The sequence below is a fragment of the Podarcis filfolensis genome, assembly GCF_964270895.1.
Source record: "Podarcis filfolensis genome assembly, chromosome: 8".
Lineage (NCBI taxonomy): Eukaryota > Metazoa > Chordata > Lepidosauria > Squamata > Lacertidae > Podarcis > Podarcis filfolensis.
The window spans coordinates 57,951,415-57,964,075 of record NC_139611.1 but is presented as its reverse complement, the minus strand read 5'-3'; the positions used below and the strand labels follow the sequence as shown (position 1 = coordinate 57,964,075).

General features: G+C 42.2%; 1 protein-coding gene across 3 annotated transcripts in view; it reads right to left on the bottom strand.

The window, feature by feature from the left end:
- The window catches only part of THRAP3 (thyroid hormone receptor associated protein 3), a 40,760-nt gene extending 29,112 nt beyond the window's left edge, over positions 1 to 11,648 (bottom strand). For 2 of the 3 annotated variants that reach the window (XM_083625170.1, XM_083625172.1), the window contains exons 1-2: positions 11,382 to 11,648; positions 163 to 256 (exon numbers count right to left, since the gene is read on the bottom strand). The gene's annotated coding sequence lies outside the window, so the exon portion shown is untranslated. The remainder of the gene's footprint in view (positions 1 to 162; positions 257 to 11,381) is intronic. The other variant, XM_083625173.1, reaches the window with a different exon arrangement.
- Positions 11,649 to 12,661: the final 1,013 nt, after the last annotated feature.

The window sequence follows — 12,661 nt, the reverse complement described above, 5'->3', positions numbered from 1 at the left end:
CTTTGTATTTTACACTTCTGAAGTGTTTGGGGAGGGAAACCTGGGACTCTGCAATTGGAAGTTGTTTGCTTTGCTTTCCTACTGCCACGGCTGCAAACCAAAGCCAAAACCACGGCTGCTTCAATTTTTATGCTATTTTTTAAGCTGGAGAGGAAAACATACCTTTTGTTCAACACAACAAAGCCCAGAAGTCCCTCACCAGCAGGTGTGGCAGTAAAGTGAGCACTCCTCAATGTAGTCAATCCTATCAATCCACCTGCAATTTTTTAAAAACAAGAAGTCACCACCTGTTCCATCTCAATCTCAAAGCACTGAGGGCACAGTATGCAATCTCAAAGGATGTTTTAATTGTATTGCACCTAAAAACAGACCATTTATTATCTTCACACCTTGCCATAATTAAGCAGCGATTAACCCTTAGCCACTAGCTTTGGGCTATACAGTCATACCTCGGGTTAAAGTAGCTTCGGGTTGAGCGTTTTCGGGTTGCGCTCCGCGACAACCGTGTTCCGTTACTTCTGGGTTTCGCCACTCGCGCATGCACAGATGCTCAAAATGATGTCACATGCATGCGCAGATACGGTGAATCACGATCCGCAGACGACTGCGGAATGGATCCCGTTCGCATCCAGAAGTACCACTGTATGCTATGGCCTCTCCCCAGGAGAGGCGTGTTGCCTTTAAAGTCTGTCCTAACCGGATAGGAGTCTGCTGTATTTCTCTCTCTCTCTTTTGCATAATATTTTATTAAAGCATTTTCATAATACAATAAGAGGGGCGAAAACTAATTTAAATGAAAAAGAAAAAGAAAAAGAAAAAGAAAAAGGAAAGAAAACCTAGAGTTCTCTCTCAAAGGTAGCATTTAACCTTTGTCTGATGCAGAAAGTGGTGGACCCTCCCAGCTCTCACCCGGAAGCTTTCCTTTCTTCTCCCAGTCTCTCATCTACCACCTTCATATTTGTGAAATCCTAGGCCCCCATAATGGCCTAGAGCAGAGGACACCAGGGAAAACAAATGGGGGAAGAGAGAAAAAAGATGTTTAAAAGAAGTAAAGAACAGAAGAAAAAGGAAAACTAAATAAATAAAATGGACTTCTGCTTTTCTGGCCTCGGTTACATAAAAGAAATTATTCAAAATATTCACTCTAGGATGACATCCAACTGTTCTACTTTCTGCTAAGCAATATTTTCCCAATTTTTAGACACAAATGTCTCAAATTCATTCATTTTCCTTTCCACACAAAAAGTCCAAAAGGGGTTTTCTATTATTAAAAATATCAACCATGCTTTTTTCCTTTAGTCAAACGTATCAGTTTTGCCTCCAATAACCTCAACAAACATTCCTCCATGTTAAACAATACTGTGAATGTTTTCATCTTTGTGCACACAAGAATCTCTTCACTCTGATTCATCCATAATTATTTTCATATTATGTATTCATCTGCACCTAGTTCGATATCTTACAATCCAATTTCCTGTTGCATTTGCCATGACTTCCCATCCTTTAAAAAAAATCCTTCCATTTAAGCTTCTTCCATTCTTTTCCCAAGAAAAGCACCAGATGAGTCTGCTGTATTTCTCAATGAATTCTAAATTCCTATTCAGAACAAGCCTCTTTTATTAAGGATAAGAAAAGGCGAAACATGTGGATTTGGTCAATTTTGTATGTGACTCAGCACACATATATTCAAATAACAACTCTACTGTATTATAATTTTCAATTTATGGGCCAGAGCAATTTCTTCTGCTTTGTGTAACCACTCTTTTTTAGTGTCCTTGCAGATGTTTACAAGGGACCAAATAGAAATCATTAATATCATAATTTCAGTCTCTGGGCAGCTATATATAATCATTGATTTTATTTGTATGCTGCTTTTCTATGGTAAACTCTGCTCAAAGTAGTTCACAACATCAAAAAAGGTTTTATAATAAAATGTAAGATTTCAAGATAATTGATGAACAATTACGAAACAAAATTTACATAAATACAGTGGACCCTCAGCTTGCGTTACCCTCGGGTAACGTAAACTTCGGGTTGCGAAAGCGGCAAACCCTGAAGTATTTTTCCAGGTTTCGCTGCTCACGTATGTGCGGAAGCACTAAACCACGCCACGCACATGTGCAGAAGCTGTCCTCCGGTTGTGAATTCCTCCGGATGCGGCCGGACCTCCGGAACGAATCCCGTTCGCAACCGAAGGTACCACTGTATCAACATGCATAACCAGTGGTTTTTAATTACGGTATACTACTGAGGAGCATAAGCATCTGGTTGAAAACTGATGGATATGTTGTTAGAAAGATATCTATCATTAAAATGTACAAAAATATATCTATAGAAGAAATTTTATTTCTTCAATAAAAGTTTGTTTTCTTTAAAAGAGAAAAAGACCCACTCCAAGTACGCTCTGATGCACCAGCAACTTAGGGAAAGGGACTCTGTCTGTTGTGTCTGCAGGGACAGGTAGTCATTTCTGGAGCCATACAAACAGCAGTTGCCAAACTAACAATTGTGGACCACTGCTCTTATTAGCCAAGCAATCACATTATCCTCTCTAATACTGAAATCAGTACCGCCATGCTGTTAAGACTGGAGCCAAAACAGAACCAGCAAGAAACAAGCAAGAGGGAGCAGTGTGCTAGAGTTAAACCCAAGTTATGCAGAAGCAGTGTTAGAAACTGAGATATGAAAGCTAGGAGCTAAATGGCACCTTAAACCTAGGTTATGGGTGCAACAACGGAATGTCTAGGTGTGCTTTTTTATAACAATACAAAGCTAAAAATGAATGAACTGCAGCTAAAATATTATGTTCATTTTTCACATGGTCTAGTCCTTCCTCTGCCCACCCCCTAATATTCTTAGGAGAGTCTCTTCTCCAGTCTTCAGAGAGTAGCTGGAAGTGGGGAGGCAGAAAAAGGTCCTCCTTTCCTTCTACTCTGCAGTTTTAATCTGAACTCTTAGGCACAGTGCTACGCTCAGAGCTCAGAAACTGCTCACGCTAATGAAATTCCTTGTCACAAAATGTGCCTAGCACAATGGGAGTTTTGAACACTATGCAGAAGTACTACACACACACAGAGGGAAACACCTCCCCAGAAAAGAAAAAAGCAGCACAGTGAGAACTCAGTACTTCTAGAAGCCACAATACTGCAATATCTTTTTCCTCTGAATGTATGAACTGAAGCATGTGAAGTTGTTATGCGCATGAACAAATTAAACTATCAAATCTCTTATTTGGATTATATAACAGACACACATCTTTCATTTTAGCCTAAGGGCAATTTTTTCTCCAGGAGAGACAAGCACACACACACTGCTCTTTTGAGGTTCTAGCCTTATAAGGAGAGCAGGACATACCCTCAGATATAAATCATCTAAATTTATATAAATTTATATCTTGCCCTTACTTCCAAAGGAGTCCAGAATCATGTCATGCTTTAAGGATAGGTGTAAGATGTCAAGGGTTTCAAATCAGGGTGTCCAGCACCTTACTGTGCGACCAGCATTCTTACTTCTTAGATAGCCAGAAAGCGAAGGCCTATGGCAGCGGTCAGCAACTTTTTTCAGCTGTGGGCCAATCCACTGTCCCTCAGACCATGTAGTGAGCTGGACTATATGGGGGGGGGGGAATGAACGAATTCCCATGCCCCACACATTCTACTCATGTAAAAACACAAGGCAGGCCCCACAAATAACCCAGAGATGCATTTTAAATAAAAGGACACATTCTACTCATGTAAAAACACGCTGATTCCTGGACTGTCCGCGGGCCGGACTGAGAAGGCGATTGGGCTGCATCTGGGCCATGGGCCTTAGGTTGCCTACCCCTGGCAAAAGGGTCTTGTAGGCGGCAGTTACAACTACAGCTGACTTTCCAAACCTATCAGGACACACAATGCCTTATGAAGCAATTACAGTAAAGGCATCTGATCAGCCTGAGGAACCTGCCTTGAGTGTTAAGATTTGCTACCACAACCTGCTTTTGACACTGCCCCTGCCCCTTCAACCTATTGCTGTCTTGGAACTCAGCCTTCTGCCTGGATCTACCTCCTACTGCTAACCCTTTGATCCTCATCTGCTTGATCCACTGCCAGACTCCCAGCCTGCCAGTGACCACATCTCTTGCTTTTCTGATTTTTACCCACCTGCACCTGAACTGGATCCCAGCTACAGCTCCTCTCAGAGGTAAACCAAGGCCTAACAATACCATATGTGCTACATTTGGCAAGCTGTCCTTAAAAAGGAAAGAACAGACTTGCTCAAATCCCAGCAAAGGGAGAGAGAGCCAAAACAGGATTCAATACTACTTAGAATCTTGCTATAGATTTAATCCTTCCACCTCAATTTGGTGAAGAGAGATTAATCTTGCCAAGTAGATAACTTGCTGCCAACTTCTCATCTGCTTTCATTTTATGGGATAGAGTTCAGAATTTTCACACCAGATTTATTGTTAAGGCCTGCTCTTAAACACCAGAATAGAAGTAACCCATTTTGGTTCATTTTAATTAAACAATAAGCATAGGTCCAAGCAAGGACTAATGAGGTGGCTGACTTTGCCTATGTCACTGTTTCTCCCTTGCAAATATTTTGAACACTTTGCTTGGCAAAATAAAATATTGCAATTAAACTCAAACATACAACACCTGTATTTAGATAATCCACATTTCTGAATATCTAATTATTATTATGTATTCTATTTAAAGACCACCCTTCATCAAAAACCCCAGGGTGATTTACTCCACATAAAACAAAGTACAACATTACCAACAACAAAACAGCAATATACATTAAAAGCAAGAGTTTAAAATGCATTAATGATAAAGCAGCAGATAAATCAGATCAAGTAGTCTAGCACCAGGCACTGATCTCCCAAAAGCTTGGGTGAACAATTGTCTTAAGGAACCCTACATGTGCCTCCAAATCTGCTCTGAAGGGCATGGGGAAACCCTAGAACAGATTTAGGGGAGCACGAGAGGAGAAGATTGTTCCACTGTGCATGCAGAAATCCTTATGTTGACAGAATGATTTGCTTAGTGCTATACAGTGGTACCTCTACTTACATTCACCTCTGGTTACATATCCTTCGGGATATGTACGCGTCAAACCCAGAAGTATTTTTCCGGGTTTCGCCTCGCACACATGCGCAGAAGCGCTCTACTGCACCATGAGCAGAAGCTGTCCCTCCGGTTGCGGAAATCTCAGGATCCGACCAGAGCTCCGGAACGGATCCTGTCTGCAACCGGAGGTACCACTGTATTGAATGCAAATCAGGGTCACGGAGTCAAGGTGCCACCACTGAGAAGCCCTATCCCAGGATACTGTACAATGGGCAATGCACATTGATAGGACCACAGAAGCAATGAAGTCCTGTATTACTTGTAGCCATGAAAACCTGTGCCTAAAAATACTTTCAAATGAGACGTATCAGCCCAAAACAGAGACAGCAATCTGAGATCTCTTAAAAACTTGAGGACCACAGGCTTTGCAACACGGCCCACTGCCAGAAACGATAGGATCGAGAAAGGATAGAGGGCCATGCAGCCCAGATAGGACTTGTGCTTTAGTAAGGACTTCAGAAGTTACTATCACAGAAAGCAGAGAAAGAACAAAAGGTAAGTGAATGGATGTCTGATCAGTAACTTCCCTGTGTTCCTCAAAATGCAGTTTAGAACCAACCCAATGTTTCTAACCCTCAAACCTGAGGTCAGATATGTGTACAGAAGCAAACAAGCAAAATTGAAGTTACCTCTCTGTCCCTGGATCTACAAAGGCCTTGAGAAGTGAGGAGCTCAAGTTTGCTGAAGATACTGTGATTTAGTAGATTTCCAAAAAGATTTCTCCATACTGGGAGATATTGGAGTCATGACGTATAGCTCAATAAACCCAGAATGTAGAAACTGTGAAAGATGTTACAAAATCACTAGAAAAGTGATTTAAAATGTAACTACCAATATCATTAGGGACGCGGGTGGCGCTGTGGGTTAAACCACAGAGCCTAGGACTTGCCGATCAGGTCGATGGTTCGAATCCCCGCAACAGGGTGAGCTCCCGTTGCTCGGTCCCTGCTCCTGCCAACCTAGCAGTTCGAAAGCATGTCAAAGTACAAGTAAATAAATAGGCACTGCTCTGGCGGGAAGGTAAACAGCATTTCCGTGCACTGCTCTGGTTTGCCAGAAGCGGCTTAGTCATGCTGGCCACATGACCCAGAAGCTGTACGCCGGCTCCCTCGGCCAATAAAGCGAGATGAGCGCTGCAACCCCAGAGTCAGCCACGACTGGACCTAATGCTCAGGGGTCCCTTTACCTTTACAAATATGCATAGTGTGGAAGGGAAGGTAGGTTGTTCTTCCTCTCATATAGAACTCGGGGTTATCTAATGGAATAGACTGTCAGATACAGGACACACAAAAGATAGTACTTTACTTGGCACATAATTAACATATGGAATGACATGCTGATGGTCACTGATTATGTACAGTTAAACCTTGGTTTTCGAAAGTCTCGGCTGCCGAACACTTCGGAAGCTGAACTCCGAAAACCCGGAAGTAAAACCCTGGATTTCGAACATTTCGGAAGTCAAACAGACTTCTGGAACGGATTACATTCGAAAACCGGGGTTCCACTGTATTCAGCTGCTTGGGAGCAACAGAACACTCTCATCTCTATTTCAGTTCCACAAAATAATTAAGAACAGCCACAGTACAAAAGACTGAAGACACTCTTCTTTCTCCTGATTATATCTACTACATATAGTTCACTATGAATTATCCAGATAACCAAGTGTACTTAACAGACACTTTTGAAATATGGGGAGGAGACCCTGCCAAATCAGCAGGAAAGAGCATTTGTTCTCAAACTCCTTAAAGGACACATTACACATGATGGCAAAAAGGAAAGAATTAGAACTGTAAATTCAGTCCATCACTGGAAAACAAAATTTGTGCCCAAGATATGACACACCAAGGAGGAATTTTGAAACTGAGTGCTTTATAGCAAAGAGACACCCAAAACTTGAAATAGTAAATCATTCAACCAATCAGAAGAAGCACACTGTTTTGAGTATGATATGAGACCTAGGCTGTGATGGGGTCTCAGCTTTTTGCACTGGTGCCAGTTAACTCTTACATCACACTCATTTTCTCGGTCACAGCCAAACAGAACTGTGTCTCTCTCTACTTCCCACCACAATGAAAAACAATTACTTCTGAAAATGGCAATGAGCCACCTTAAGAAATAACAGTTTTTTGGATTAGGTTTGCAGTTCTGTAACAGTTCCAGTAATGCCTATGGGACATCAGAATGTTAATGTATTTTTACACAAGAAAAGAATTAAGTTTGTGGTGTAATGGCAGCTGATCCAAGACAAGCTGACCAATACACACAATTGCAACTCCAGCATATAAAGACTACTATGCTATGTATTTAGAATTCTACATTAGTTGCAAGCTCACATGTTAATGCTTTACAAATCCTTTAAAAAAAGATGTCTAGACAGCCTTGAAGACATTTTTTTAAAAATTAAGAAGAAAAATGTGGCAGACCTTTTGGGGAACAATTTTCAGTAATTCACTGATGCAGCTACCTTTAATCACAGCAATTGTTATACTAGGCTATCTTGTTAAATGAGCCAGAACTAGTACTAAAATAGTTTTTGTGTAATGGGCAAATACAAACTGTGATGATGGTGACTTAAATCACATGCTGGTGATAACAGGTAATATTTTTTTAAAGTGTCCCTTGCATAAGTAAAAAATTGGCTGAGAATTGCATTTCTTATTAAATTAAAACTGGCCTTCTTTGTTCTGAATTTAATATAGGATGTCAGTTTAATAAAAGTTTTAATAATTCACACTTGAAGATAAGGATCACAATCTTTCAAAACTCAGCTGCATAGTATCCTCAGAGAGTCACCTTTGTACCTACTGTATTTATCATGGAATGCCCGTGAAGGAATGCCCAGATTGAAACAAACTGGAAAGATCTGGTCACCGTGCTGCAGGAGGGATGTGCAGAATCCCAGACTGCATTATTTGGCCAAGTACATAAATATAATTCTGCTCTCTGTAACCTTTGAAGGTACCTTTCAAATATCAAACCCTAAGAATGCTGCTTGTTTTGTAATCTAGTCAAATGCAGAAGCAGTACTATCACTTACATTTATCCCTTTGAATCTTTGATCCAATTGATTTGCAGCAGTCTGAACTGGATGGCAACAAAATTATGTTGCTCTGTACTTTTTCCTGCTCGCAGTCCTTTAAGGCTTAGTCAAGAGGACAGAAACAGATCCAACAAGAAAGCTACAAGCAAAGAATGAACTGAATCCTTTATTCTCTTTTAACAATGACAGTGCCTCCCAAGAGGCAAAAATGTATCTTACTCTTGCTTTTTAGAATTGTACTCTATGTACAGCTCAGGACCTGCTTGTCCTCAGCGTATAGGAATTGTAATGATTTGATACTGTACAAAGCCTTGCATAACAGTCTTTCTGTTAACAGAGCTTTAGAAATAATTTTGGGAGACTAAATTTATGAACACTGTGTCTTAAAACATTTTGTTCATCATTCTAAAAGAAAACATTTCATTTTCTGGGCCTTCACATCTCTATAAACAAGATCTGACCATCACAAGGGATTTAAGATTAAATCTCTGACTATCAGATAACCGAATTTGTTTGAATATAATTATTCACGTCATTATATTCTTTTTTCTTATTTAAATATCTCATTTCAACTACTACATTCAAACATACATTGGAAATAAACTTTTAAGATAAAGAAAGAGGAACTGATAGCAATAATTTAGAACATGGGACAATGAACACTGCATGTAATTTAATGAGTTTTGTTCCCCCTCCCCTTTTCTCAGCTCTTTTAATGGAAATGAATGCTTTATGTCTGCTTAACTGTTATTTTCTGAATAATAATTTGTTTTACTATAATATTGGTTTTCAATATGGAGTGGTTATAATATTGGTTTTCAATAGTGATTTTCAATATGGAGCACTGGAAACAAAACAAAAAATTGCATTTCCCCCAGAAAAGTTGTTTCTCCCCCGCCCCCAAACAATCACCCCCCAAAAAACCTGTCCCCCTCTCCATGGCTTCAAAATTTCTGGAAATTTTACGTATCTGCTCAAGTTAAACTTTAGGCATTCAATGGCATTAATCCATCTCCAAGGGTGGAGTGTGAGGACTCCTTGGAATCAGTCTTAGTCTTAGATGACAGGGGAGGCAGGGTGTTTCTAACTTCCACTTCAGAAGTTATAATACTGGTCATAAAGAAACCTAGCATGCATCTAGAAAATGTCAACAATTATAGGCTGGTTGACAACATGTCCTGAGTAAAGTGCTTCGATAAAAGTGTTTCTCTATATCCATTTAAATCAGGCTACAGGCAAGGTTTTAGGACAGAAACTGCCTTGAGCAATTTGTAGGATGGCTTTTTCTGAAAACGGGTTCAAAACCCTGTTGATTCTCTTGGATCTCTCAGGTGCTTTTGATGTCATTGACCATCAGGATAATATATCTGAACAGTGTGCTTGAGATACCACATAGTGGTGGTTCTCCTATTTGGATAGCTAATTCCAGAGAGTTCTGCTGGGAAACTGTGGCTCAGCCCCTTAGTTATTACACTCCAGGGGTCTACACAATTCTATTCCCCTCCCTGCCCCTAACACTGTTTAACATAAAACTGCTGGGAGAGGTCTGCAGAGATTTTTCTTGAGGGATCATCAATACACAAAAAGGCATCCAGCTGTTTCTCTTTTTCATCTTTTAGGTGAGACTTTTGTGCCCTGAATCAGTGCCTAGGTGTGGTAGAGGATTGGATAAGGGTTTATTGACTGATATTCAATCAAGATGGAGGTACCTTGGTAAGTGGTTTATCTGACCAGATGATGGTGTTAAATTTGTTGTGGAAAAATTGCATTCTCTTATGCATTAGGGCCACAGTTTAGGGGCTAGTATTAACTCAATATTGTCACCCAATATTTACGTGACCTCTGTGGTTCAAAATGCCTTGTATCAACTTGCACTGTAAGAAAGCTCTTCCTAATGTTTAACCTAAAACCCTTTTCATGTAATATGATCCCAATGGTTTGAGTTCAATTCTCAGAAGTAAAAGTAGTAAATAAATTGTTTTATGAACTATGCCAGGGGTGGGGAACCTCTGGCCCACAGGCTAAATCTGGCCAACCAGGGTCTAAACTTTCATTTGCTAGGCCACTTTTCCCAAATCATGCCCACTTACTAAGACCTACGATGTGAGGAAGACAGAGATGCAGCTGTCAATGCACAATTAGGAGCATCATTGAAGTGCACTCCTAATACTACATTGGTAAAGGAAAGCAGGCTTCAGCTGTACCACCTAACAGCTGGTGTGTGGCAGAACCAAAGCATGCTCAACAGTCTGCACAAGTGACCTACCCAAGGGAGTTTTTAGAACAGAAAGCCCCTAATTTCCATGCCCTACTGAAACCAGACTTAACTACAACATTCTCTTCTCTTTTTGGGTCCTGTAAAGTCCTGCTGGCAGGGGTAGGCAAGCTGCAGTCCTGCAGTGTCCTTGCACTACAAGGCCACACGGAGTGGGAGCTGCAGCTACAAAGAGCTAGGAATTAATCGTCATCATCTAGATCAGTGTTTCCCAACCTTGGGTTCTCCAGCTGTTTTCGGATTACAATTCCCCCCCCCCCATCACTGGTCTTGCTAGCTAGGTATGATGGGTGTTGTGGCCCAAAAACAGCTGGAGAACCCAAGGTTGGGAAACATTGATCTAGAGGACCACTCCTCACACTATGTAGACACAAGCTAATTCGTATCTAATTGTGAATTAATTTGCAGCTCCCTTTTAGAGAAACAAAAGCAGAATGCCGATGGGGAAGACGGAATGGACAGATAATAAACACTGCGCGCAAGGGGGGTTGGGTGTCGTGGCACCTGACTCAAGAGGGGAAGTGGCCCCCTCACCCGATCGCGCGCAGACTTCTTTAAAAAAAATATATGTCGGCATCCATTCAATCGCGAAAGGAGAGGACAGGACCAGAGGCCGCCTTCCCGGTACCTCTCCCGCCAACACTTCTAGGTGGATTTGCCAAAACCCCGTCTGGTTTTCGGGGGCGATTTTTAAAAAAGCCCCGATTCAGCTGCGATCAGAAATAACGGCCCCCTCCATTTACCCCTTGGCCTACCCGCGAACCGACCTCCTCCCAGGGCACGCGATACCCCTCCCCCACTCGTCCCTTCCCCCCCCCCCAGCTCCACCTCAGCACCCCCCTGTCTGGGGTGTGTGAGGTAGAAACATAATCCTTCGCCATCTTTCTCGATCTTAAGGGAGGGGAAACAAAAAACAACAACAACAATCCGCAGGCCGCGGCCTCCTCCTCACCGTTCAGACGCGGCCTTCTTCTCTCGCCCGCCTTTGCCTACCTCACAGCTCACCACCGCAGCAGTAGCAGCAGGCCCAGACGTCCTGCGCGCGCAGCACTACCAGCCAGGAGCGAACTTAGTGAAGCCGCTGGGAGATGTAGTTCTTCCGCCCACCCTGGCCTATTTGTACCGCGGACGCCTTTCACGTCATGTACTACAAGAACCGGCATGCCTCTGCAGGAGCCCGTCATCGACTATCTTCCGCCCCGCCGACTCTCGCGCTCTCTCTCTAAAGGCAAGCTCCTCCCCCTTTTCCAGCTCGCGCTCTCTACGTCAGCAGGAGCCACCCTTAGGCCTGATGGGAGGTGGAGTCTTTTTAGCCCAAGCTAGACTAGTTGGCATAGAAGTATCGCCGAGGGGGGACTACAACTCCCAATGTGGGCGAGAAAGTCTTTAGGGTGATACGCTCTCGAAATGCTGGCGCAGGAGGTTGTCTTCTGTATAATAATAGTGAGACTCCCTGGGCGGGCTTCGAAAAAAAGTGGCATTTTAGGAGGGGCCAAGAGGGGGATTTATATGAGACGGCAGTCTTTCCGTATCATGCTTGGTTGCTTAATTTGATTTTTTTATTCTTATGATTCCTTGCATTTATATCCCACCTTTTTCTCAAAGCAGCTCTAATGCAGCATACAGTACATGGTTCACCTCCTCATTTAACCCCCATAACCACCCTGTGTGGTAGGCTAGGCCCAAAGCCACCCAGAGAGATTCATGCCCTAATGGGGATTTGAACCTTGGTCTCTCCCAGGTCCTAGTCTGATACTGTATAAGCATTATACTACACTAACCCTCAAGTGCCTCAAAGTAATAAAACAACAGCATTAAAGTAGGTAAGAAAGGGCAATAAGGCCACCCCAAAATACGTACATTTCAAAGCCCTTCCCACTAAACTTATGTCTGTGGCCTTTGCTGTGTTCATCCTTGATCTACCTGCCCTCCCAATAAAAACAAAGCCTGGGTAAATAATGATGTGTTCCCTTATGAGTAGGCTGAGTGAGCCAGATTCATTCCATCCATTCTTTCGAGTTTGTCTTATTTTTTACATTTATACAGTATACCAACTTTTCCTCCACATTGCTCAAGGTAGTGTATATGGTTCTCTCCCTCCACATTTTATCCTCACAACAACCCTGTGTAGTAGGTTAGGCTGAGAGGCAGTGACTGGCCTGAGGTCATCCAGTGAGCTTCTTGACTGAGTGGGGTTTATGAACCCTGTTACCCCAAACCTTAGGTCAGCAC